Genomic DNA, 12,094 nt, shown 5'->3' with positions numbered 1-12,094 from the left:
AAAACTTAACTTTTCCTCCTCTATATTGTGCTTGTCATATACTTTGGTTAAAAAGCTGATTAAAACACCCATCATTCTATGCATTTAAAATACATTAATGAGAAAGTCATTCAGAATTTTAATTTACATTTCCAATATTTGTTCTTTGATGTGACAAACACTTTAGAAATATAAATTAGTGGATTTTTAAAAAATAGTAAAATATACAAAAAATGCTTTTATGAGATTACTCTGAGGGAAACTGATGCTCAAAGAGATTTAATACAATGAAGTTACACACCAACAGTCTGATACTTTAGCCCTTCTTCCTGAATCAAAATGCTGTATTCTTTTCAATTTCTAGCCCCTAGAGCTCTCTAAAATATTATAAGCAGTGAAGTACTCAGTTGGTAAGTATTAATGGCACTTATGTGACTTCAGACTCATATAAAAGCTTATTGTCATATAGGGAAAGACATTGCATAGTATTTAGGTCACCATTTCACAGTCTATTCTGAAAAGCCTGCATTTTGGTTAGACAGGTTTGGTTTGAAATTTTTTCCAACCTCATGTATTCCTCTGTAAAATGTAGATAACAATGCACTTTGGAGAAATTTTGTGAAAATTATTGACTACAACACCCCATTTACCTTCTCCTACCATTGGATTCCATCCCACACTCTTTTCTAAGAAGCATATTGCTTCTGATGAAACTTAGGTTTCTCTTTTTAAGGCAGAGGAAAATCCTTTTCTCCTCAAGGAGGTAGTATGGGGAGCTTTTTGTGCTTTTACAAATATTGCCATTTTAAAAATGGCCAGAATGGTAGGGCAATTTTTATAAGTCATTGGTAATGTTAGAATACCAAGAGCCAGGAAGACAAAGACTAATAGGCTGGCTTTTCCTTTTGAATGTTCTCCAAATACTATCAATTAGGCAATTGAATTGTGCAAGTTAGTCCTACTTGATGTGTAATTATTGTGATGAGAAAAGCAGCAAAAATATGATAGCACTGTAACTTAAATTTAAAGAAATAAGAAATTTAAATTATCCTTCATATTTCCTGTATCAATACTCACAATTGCTGTATGGTAGTTTCTTTTTCTGTATGAGCTATATACTTAGGATATTGTTTAGACTGTAATTCACTAACAAGTTAAACCACCTATATTCTCTTTTTCATAGAAAAATAGAATCAAGGAAACAAATTACATTCACTTCCCATCTGTGAACATTATCATACTCTGAGTTTATGATATTTGCTTTTGGTTTGGCAGGTCTGCATTTCTGATAAATATTAGGTCACTATTCTTAAATGGAAGCATTTATTTTGGATGCAGAATTTTGTGTGCCATGCAGTGTTTGTGAATGTTAAAAAAAATCCTTTAGTTTTTTTTCTTTCCGAACTTATAATTTCCCATTGGGTATTTGATAATGTGTTTTATTGTTCTTGGGAATCCAGTGGATTGGGAACTGCCCCTAAAGTTGTAATATAAGAATTTGGTATATATTTGCCTTTTTAGGACTACAAATAGTCAAGTGTAATGACAATTTTATAAAAATAAATGAAAGTAGAAGCCAGAACAGTCTCCAAAACTTGTGCACATGTAGGATTTTAGATGACAGAATCTACTGAAGAGAAGTACTCATTTTAACTGGAATAATTGTTTTTGTGTGAAATATTTTTTAAAATACATGCATTGCTCTCTTTTCAGAATATTTTTCACAAATGTAGTTTTACAAAAGTTTTACTAAGAATCTGTACAGATATTACAGATATTATTAGAAGGTACACAATGGATTTGGAAGGTAAACCCAGTAGAATTGACTGTGAAAACCTGCTTGTGGTCAGATTAATAGGGGCTTACTTAGAGTACGTGGGTTTCTGTTGAAATGTTTGTTCTCCAGACCTTACAGAAGTTATGTTCACTGAATTAAGGATTTCTAGGTGATACATTCTAGCATTCTCCAAAATCTTCTTTATACAAAGCTACCAATAGAAACCATAGACTCCTGTTCTCATCCTATTTAAATCAAGAGTTTCGTCGTGTCTTAGTTTTGTTTTGTAATTAGTAGGATCTTGGAAATAATATGACAGAGGCATCCCATCTATGGCACAAGGGCTTTGAATTAGGAAGTCTGAGAGTGAATTTCTTGTCAGTTATGTCACCATAGGCAAGTTGTTTAATCTTACTGAGCCCAAGTTTGCCCATGTGTGAAATGAAGATGATAGCATTTTTAAAACCTCTTAGGGATTTTTATGAGAATTGAGATATTCTATATAAAACATGTAGTGACTGGCAGATGTTAAATAAACAATGCTAATTTTGATAATAATGCTAAATCAATGCGTTACTATTGAGGACTTTTTAAGTTTGTAGAAATCAAATGTCAGTACATAGAATTTGTTTAGAATTCATGTCAATGGCTTGCAAATGAAAGTTGACATGTAGGTATACATGTATATATGTATTAGGTATATACGTATATTATAATACTGTTTTGCACAATTTCGTATTCGTAAGATGGCCAGATCCAAGCTTTTATTTACAATTTTCTAATATTGAGGCTTCTAAGAATCCAGAACTTAATAAGAAGTCTGCCTCATTTCCTTTGTCATTGTATTACTGCCTTTTCCAGAAAGTTAAAAATACAAAGTAATTATCTAAAGTCTTAAATGAATAATTATCCTTGTAGGGTATTAAACTTACTTAGTCAACATGTTCAATTTAAAGATTTAAAGAGAAGAGGAAGTGTGGAGTAATTAACTTTGAAAACAGGAAATCAACTTGTTCAAATTCTCCAACTGGGTATCTCTACAGAAACAAATAATACTGTTTGCCTCTGCCAATCAGAAAAGCCCCTCCTAGGTCCACTTTACTTTCTTTATGTTGAAGAGTTTTGATTAAATAGCAAAGTTCCTGCTTAAGATGAATATGAGTGTGAGTATAAATAAATATATGTGTGACTGTGAACATATATATTCAAAAGAATCCTTATTAATATCCTTGATCCAATCTAAGCTAGAACAAAACTGCTTATTTTTTACATCATTTGTTTTTACTAACCTAAGGCAAGTTGTTAATTTATGAATAAATGGTTACTCAGCTATCCCCAGGGCCATGGGACAAATGATGTCCTAGGGAAGATTTGTGTTTGAATTTCAGCTCTGAAATTTTGTCATAAAGACTGAGAGAAAAGTCACCTGTTTTAATTATTTATTTAAAATACACAGGCAAGGAGAGTCCTAAATTGAAATTTCATAGCATAAATAGTAAAACATTTATCTATATCACTAATAGTTCTAAACATTTTTTCACAGGATGGTATCCTGGGGCCACAGGACAGGGCAAGACATACCCGTGGGTGACCGCTTTAGCAGAAACAGGGTTGTATGAGAATAGGTTAAAGGAGATGATAGACACAGATGATAACATTAATGAATTTGAAATTTGAAAAATTTTCTTCGGAAAATAGTAAATTCCCAGAGCCCTAGAGCAGAGGTGAATGTGTATTGGTGATCTGCTGCACTTGACATAAGGTAGAGGCCGGAGTGGCAGGAGGTGACTGCTTTAGGTGATAGACACTTTGTATTGTGGAGCGGAAGTCAAGTGCAGGAATATGATTGATCCATCATCTCAACAGAATCAAGTTACTGGACATAAAGGAAGAGGGAGGGGGAGTAAAATGGAAGCATTCGTCATTGGGTCTGGGTGAAGAACAGGCAGGAAACAGGACAAATGAAGACATTCAGAGGAGACCTGAATCCTGCTTTGAGACAGAATGAGAACTTTCCTTGTCTCTCAGGGACTTGTAAATCTGAAGCTATAGATGTATCATTTGTCTCAAGAACAGACTTATACTATCCAGGCCAACCAAGCAAAATGTTTACTAACAATCATAGTTATAAAAACGTACATTTCCTGGTTTCAGGAAGGAATGAAAATTCAGCCTATGTAAGTAGGATCTACCCAATGTATTACCTGTAACTGTGTCATGGAAATAATTTCCTGTTGTTAAAAGGAAAACAGCATTTGGCTGAAGTATTTTGAAAGGATTATGAGTTACACTAGAATGTATTTATGTTTCAAGTTGCAACAACGGTTGGTATAAATAAGTACCATCTACAAAAATAAAATCATTTTACAATCATTTATTCATTACAGATTTAGCAGTCCAATTTCCTGAGAAATGCTGGAGGGATTGGCTGTCAGTCAAGTGAGACAGATGGTAAGTACTTATCCTAATTTCTGTTTGCTCTAAATGATCATAATCACTAGTTTTTAATTCATTTTTAAAAGTCTTCAGTTGATTTTTAATTTATTTAATTTCAGTTCACTTCTAGAGAAAGCCTTTGACCTGCTTGAGCAATGTGTATGTTTATGGATCATCACTGTACTCAGGGGCTAAGGACACCATATTAAATTCCTCCTGCTGGGCTGTATTTTTGAGTATGTTTTGTACATGTGTGCATCTGTGTGTGAGTAGCTATAAAGCATACCAAAAAGGTATTGGGGAATGTGTATATAAAATTAAAGCTGAAGATAAATATTTTGTGATCTGTTAACTCTTTAAAATTGTTTTTGACAATTAGTATGTGTCAATTAAAAACAAAACTAAATCTGGAGTGGTGGCACACATTGTAATCCTAGTGACTCAGGGGGCTGAGGCAGGAGGATCACATATTCAAAGCCAGCTTCAGCAATTTAGTGAGATCCGAAGCAACTTAGTGAGACTCTGTCTCAAAATAAAAATAAAAAGTGCTAGGGGTGTACCTCAGTGGTAGAGTGCCCATAAATTCAACCTCCAGTACTGAAAAACAAAACGAAAACACTAAAAACAAATAGTTTTGACATGTTATAGTGATAGTGGATAGATATTCCAAAGTTTCTAAAGGTAAAGGCTGATTGAATATTACAATGGCTATTCAACTCTAGTCATATAACTCACTGCTCAAGGAAATTGGACTAAATAAAAGTTTTCTTTTATAAATATGCTTGAGCACATAGCAGAGATCACTGCAGGGAAAATTAAGTGTCAAAATTCTCTGACAAGTAACCCTACCCCAATTTGTAGGAAGCAATTGTGGTTCTGTGGATCATTACTTATAACAAAGCAAAATAAATTTCAGAGAGTTATGCATATTTTTTCATGAAAATTTATTTTTTCATTGACACATATTTTCAGATAGCAAGAGAACCTAAAACTTTTGTTGGCAGGTAAGAAACAGTTTAGATTATTATTACTGTATTGTTGAGGCATTTTTTTTTTTTTGCTCAACCTGTTTTTAAACATGAAATCTTCTTCCTCAGAACTTTTGCTCAGAGAACATAACAGAGTGTGAATAGAGGAAGTTACGGTACTATTCTAGACACTCATGTGTATCTTGGAAATAGGATTTGGCACTTTCTTTTGTTATGTTTTTAATACAATGTTTACTTCAAATGAATAACCGAATAACCAAGCTGCATGTTTTGAGGTGATTACAATAAGGTGAATGCAGCATGACCTTCAGAGACCAAAAAGTAGTAGATTATGTAAAGAAAGAAAAGGTTTCTACTGCTTTTTGTCAAGGCAGGATATTTTGCATGAAAATATGACTTCTCAGCTATTGTCAGAGGATGCTAGCAAACCGGACTCTGAAAACTCAGACTATGCTGGCAAAATCATTAAGGCACTGTAATTTTTGGTCTGTTGCAAGATAAATGAGAGCATTACTTTGTGGAAAGCATATATCCAGGCTATCTGACATATATTGGCAAGGGAGGGAGTTGCTCTTCTGGCTTTAAGATTTATTAGACCTGGATTCTGAGCTATCTACTTGCATAGGCAAGATCTACTATTTTGAGTTAGGTCTGTGAAAACTCATCTGGTCCTAATGTTTCAACTGCCACCTTAATTGGCTTGTTTTAAAAATAAGTTTGTTGATTCACTTACTGGATCTTTATTGAGTAACCACTGAAAATTATTTGTGCCAAACTTAGACATGCGATTCAAGATGACTAAGGAAAATTGCCATGACTCTTGTTTAGTTTCCAGAATCCTATCGGGCATCATCCTAGAAAAAGTACCTATGATCCTAGGGTTTCTGCTACAGTGTGAAAGAACAGAAAACAAATAAATGATGCATTTACAAATGTGTTATCTTAAGTGGTAGTCAGAGATAAGAATCATAATCTAGCAGTACAAAGAGATTGAGAGTGATTTGAAGCATTGTTGTTTTATATAGAGAGATTTGGTAAGGTGAGGAAATAATTTAGTGTAAAGAGACACATTTATATCTGAGTGAAGAATGTGCTGGTCAGAGGGCAGCATAAGGGCAATTGTGATGAGGCAAGGCTATTTTTTGATGGATTTGAAAAGCAGCGAGGTGAGACTGATGGTAGTAGAATGAATATGGTGTAAAAAGGCAGAGTGGGGTATCTTAACAGTAGCTAGTGAGCAGGACTAGAGGTAACTGTTGTCCCAAGCCTGAGTACCACTCATGTTTTCCCTGTAGGATCTAGGGAAGGTCTCCCAGCTCACAATTTTGGTACTTGTCACTATTGTAATGTCCCATCTTCACTATCACCCCCCAATGGGGGGCTGTGAATGTAAATGTTCCAGGAATGCAGCTACCAGTGGCCCTCAACCCTCTTGTACCTGTGTTTACCTGATGGGAACTAGGGTAAATCTTCTTCTCAGGCCTCAGCCTTAGGATGGCAGCTACAGGTACAAACAGCCTTAGCTTCATTCAGACTTGTCCCTGAGGATCAGGGAGGAGGGCTCATTCGTTGTCTTCAGCTCCAGGACTATAACTACTAATGGCACAAACCTTTTCTCCAACAGAGCTTGCCTTTCCTGTCCTGAGGACATTTTCATTCATGCCCTGGAGCTTCAGGAGTGCAGATAGCAAAGCCATATGTTCTATACCTACAAGAGAATGGATAACAGCACCTAAACCCCAAATAATTCCTGCACATGCCCTGGGAGACGGAGGGAGTCTCTTCATAGACCATGGACTTTGGACCACAGCACTGATGCCAAAACCCATGGTACCACTTGTATATGTCCTCTGAGAACTGGGGAAGGTGTATGGATTCCACAGGTACACATATGTGGCTAATAGTGCTATATTTATGATCAATTTCAATTGACCTATGGGACCTAGGAAAGGTCTCTTTTTTGTCCCAAAATCTCAAGTCCATGGTTATTAATGCCATGGTCTCTGCGACCACTTGTACTTATCCAGCAGCATCTGGGAAAGGCCCTTTTCCATCCTGTGGCTCCAAAATTTTGACTTCTGATACCACAGGCTCAGGTACTTACACCATTTATCCTGAAAATCCTAAAACAAAATCTCCTCACAGCCTATGACTCTGGGACCATGGCTTCTTGTGTTGTTTCCCTTGATATCATCTGGGCTTGGCCTAAAAGGACTTGGGGACAGTCCTTTCCATGCTATCCCACCCAAACTGTGGAAACTGCCTTCACAAATTTCAGTGCCATTAGGGCTTAATTCTGTGAAGCCTGAGGACATTTTGGAAACCTATGTCCACTGAAAAGTTATACACCTACCTTTATTAACTGCTTCAATCTAGAATATTGACGCCCTCATAGACCCCGCTGACAATCAAGAAGAAGAAATCACAGAGACTATGCTATTGAGTTCTACTCTATCCAAAACCAAAGTACCCATCCAAGAGACATACTATAAGCCATAAAATTAAGAAATTCCCCCAAAAAACCTATTTCATAAAATTGGAATGAATTAATGCTACACTAGGTGAAGAAAAATCCATTTAAGACAAAAGAACCATGAATAGAGTGACTTCCAAAGGAAAATAATAATTCCCCAGAAATATATCTCATTTTGAAGGAAATCTATGAGAAGTCTGAAAGAGAATTTAAAATAGTAATCCTGAGTAAGCTAAGTGAGATACAAGAAAATACGAACAAACAATAAAAATAAATAAGAAAAACAAGACAGGATATAATTGATAAATTCACAGAAAAGATAGAAATTATAAAAAAGAACCAGAGATCTTGGGACTAAAAATTTCAACCACTGATATGAAAAATATAATAGAGGACTTCTACAACCACTAGAACAAGCAGAAGGAAAGTTACTGGACTTGAGGATAGGCTTACAAGAGCAAGAGGGAGTGAAAGAGAAGGTGAGAGCAAGAGAGAGAAAAAGAGAAAGAGAGAGAAGACTTCAAAAGAATTAATGAAGCTTTCAAGACCTATGGGACACCATTCAGAAAAAAATTGCATTGTGGGAATTCCAGAAGGTGAAGAAAGGAGGAAAGGCATTGATTATTATTATTTTATTTAATAAAAATATTTTATTTCATAAAATAGCCAAAGCTTCCCCAATCTTCAAAGAAATATAGACATCCATATAGAAGAAGCACAAAGGACCCCAAATAGATTCAATTAGAACAGACCTTCACCAAAACATATTATGTTCAAATTTCAAAAGTACAAGAAAAAAAAAAAAGAGTTGGCCTTTGGTTTTGTGAGATTGGCTTATTTCACTTAGCATGATATTCTCCAACCCCAACCATTTACTGGCAAATGCCATAATTTTACTCTTCTTTAAAGCTGAGTAATATTCCATTGAGTATATATACTACATTTTCTTTATCCAGTCTAATTAACCAAATCAATTAAAAAAAATTAAAAAGTACAAGAAAAAGAGAATTCTGAACAACAACAAGAGAAAATCATAAAAGTCATGTATAAGGGACTGTTAGTTGACTTATAGTAGATTTCTCAGCAGAAACCTTACAGGCTGGAAGAAAATGGATGAAATATTCTTTCATGTACTGAAAGAGAAAAAAAAGTTGCTGAGAATACTGTGCCCCCCCAAATTCTTTAAAAATGAAGATGAAATTAAGTCCTTCCCAAATAAGCAGAAACTGAGGGAGTTCATCACCAAAACCCAGTTCTATAAGAAATATTCAAGGGAGTCTTGCACCTTAAATGAAAGGATGAAAACGACATCATGAAACTGTATTAATAAACACTACTCCCTAGAAGAACAGATACATGAAAGAGAATCAAACCTTAACATAACATAGAACTACCAAATTACAAAATAATAAGTTGTAGATGTAAGTAAAAAATATGCAGAATACAATTAGCAGAGTGACAGCAGGAAGTTCATATTGATCATTATAATCTTGAATGTAAATGGATAAATTCACCAATCAAAATACATAGAATGACTGTGTGTGTGTGTGTGTGTGTGTGTGTATGTGTATGAGAGAGAGAAACAGACATCTAGTGATCCTTTTATATTGATAAAAGAGATTAATTCAACAAGAAGACTGTTTTAGTCAGCTTTTTTATTGCTATGACCAAATGGCCTGACAAGAATTATTTTAGAGGAGGAAAAGTTTATTTTGAGACTCAGGGTTTCAGAGATCCTGGCCATAGATATCTGGCACTATTCTTAGAGGCTTGAGGTGAGATAGCCAAATCATAGTGGAATAGTGAAGTGGAAAAAAGAGGCTCAGGATATCACACCAAGAAGTCAAGAGAGAGTGCTCTCCTCACCAGAACAAAATATAAACCCCAAAGGCATATCCCCATGAACTCATCTCCTCTAGACACACCCTGTCTGTCTATACCACCAAGTTAAATCCCTACCAGGGGATTAATGCACAGATTAGGTTAAACCTCTCATAACCCAATCATTTCACCTTTAAACTCTCTAGCATTGTCATACACATGAGCTTTTGGAGATACCACATATCTATACCATTAAAAAGACAGCAAATTAAGATATATATATATATATATATATATATATATATATATATATATATCCCCCTAATATTGAACCTCTCAAATACAAGCAAATATTATTAGATCTAAAGGAAGAGATAGACTCCAATACAATAACAGTGAGGGACTTCAGGGTTCTACATTCCTCAATGGATAGATCATCCAGATAGAAAATCAACAAAGAAACATCTGAGCTGATCCAGCATATAAAGAAAGGGAACCCAATAGACATTTATAGAACATTTCTTCCAACAGCAGCAGAGTACACATTCTTCTCATCAGCACATGAAACATTGTCCAGCATAGGGCATAAGTTAAGCCACAAGTGAGTCTCAATAAATTTTTAAAAACTGAAATCGTATCATGTATCTTCTCAGACCACAAGATAATAAAGCTATACATCAACAAGTGCCGCAGTCTGGCTGGGCACAAATCACGAGCCACTCAAGCAGGAAAAAACTTTATTTCCGAACTCCCCCGAACACCACCCATGTGGTCCTTCCAGTGACCACACATCAACCGGAACTCCCTCCACTGGAACTCCACCCACCAACACGAACTCTTCAGGAATCCCCTCCAGAGCTCAACCTGAACTCAACAACTCAACGGGAACTCTGCGAGAACCCAAAAGTCATCATCTTAATGGCTTGCTGGCTCACCTCTCAACCACCACTTCTGGCAAAATGCCAGGGGCCATTCCTACTCGGCTGTTGCTCTCAACAAACAAGAATGGAAAGTATACAAATACATGGAAATTGAATAGCATGCTCCTAAATGACAAATGGTTAATTGAAGAAATTCAAAGGGGAAAATTCCAAAAACAGATTAAAATGAAAATACAACATGTAAGTCTGTGGAATACAGTATGGAATGGGATATGTATAGCAATAAATGCATAAAACAAAGAAAAATAGAATGATCGCTAATAAACAACAGTGTACCTCAGTGACCTAAAAAAGTAAAAACAAACCATATATAAAATTAATAAAAAGTAAGAAATAATAAAAATCAGAGCATAGATAAAACCAAAGCTAAAAATAAAAAAAAAAATCAATGAAACAAAGAATTGGTTTTTTTCAAAAGCCTAAACAAAATTAGCAACCAAGACTAACAAGGGAAAAAAAGAGAGAAGACCCAAACAGATAAAATCAGAGATCAAAAAGGAAATATTGCAACAGATACCACAGAAATACAAAGGATCACTAGAAATTACTAGAAGAATTATATTTATTTATTATTTATTTTAAAAGAGAGAGTGAGAGAAAGAGAATTTTTTAAAATATTTATTTATTTTTTTTAGTATTTGGCAGACACAACATCTTTGTTTGTATGTGGTGCTGAGGATCGAACCCGGGCCGCTCGCATGCCAGGCGAGTGCGCTACCGCTTGAGCCACATCCCCAGCCCTAGAACAATTTTAATAACAATGCATGCAATCTGCCAAAATTGAAACAAGAAGAAATAGAAAATCTGAACATGCCAATAACAAGTAATGAGATTAATAGCAATTAAAAGTCTTCATCTTAAAAAAATGGCTAGGACTTGATGGTTTTTCTCCTGAGTTCCACAAAACATAAAGAAGAATTATAATTCTTCTTAAAGTGTTATAAAAGATTAAAATGGAAGGAACTCTCCAAACTCTTTTTATTATGTCAGTATATGATCTGATCCCCAAACCAAAGATAATAACAACAAAAGAAAATTACAGACTAAATACCTGATGAACAGGACAAAAATTCTAATAAACCAAATTCATCGTACTTCAAAAAAATCATACATCATGATCAAGTGGTATTAATCTTAGGGATGCAAGATGGTTCAACATGAGTAAATCAATAAGCTGATACGATGCATCAATGAAATGAAGGCTAAAAACCATATGGTCATTTCAATAGATGCAGAAAAACTATTTGTTAAGGTTCAACATGTTAAAACTCTCAACCAATTAGGTATAGAAAAAATATACCCCCAAATACGAAAGGCTAGCTGGGAATGCCGGCACACACTTATAATCCCAGCGACTTGGGAGCCAGGCAAGTTCGAGGCCAGATGCACAACTTAGTGAGACCCTGTTTCGAGATAAAAATTACAAAGGAATGGGGATGTTGCTCAGTAGTTTAGCACCCCTGGGTTCAATCCCTAGTATCAAAAAACCAAAACAACAAACAATACTTAAGGCTATGTATTACCAACACTCAACCACTATCACACTGAGTGAGGTAAAAAGTTGGGGGAGTTTCCTCCAAGATGGAGAAAAACACAGGGATAGTCACTTTTGCTGCTCCTATTTCATAAACTACTGGAAATCTAGAATAGTTAGGCAAGAGAAAGAAAGGGTATCATA

The sequence above is a fragment of the Marmota flaviventris genome, chromosome 4, assembly GCF_047511675.1.
Source record: "Marmota flaviventris isolate mMarFla1 chromosome 4, mMarFla1.hap1, whole genome shotgun sequence".
Taxonomy (NCBI): domain Eukaryota; kingdom Metazoa; phylum Chordata; class Mammalia; order Rodentia; family Sciuridae; genus Marmota; species Marmota flaviventris.
Note: the sequence above shows the minus strand (reverse complement) of the source record.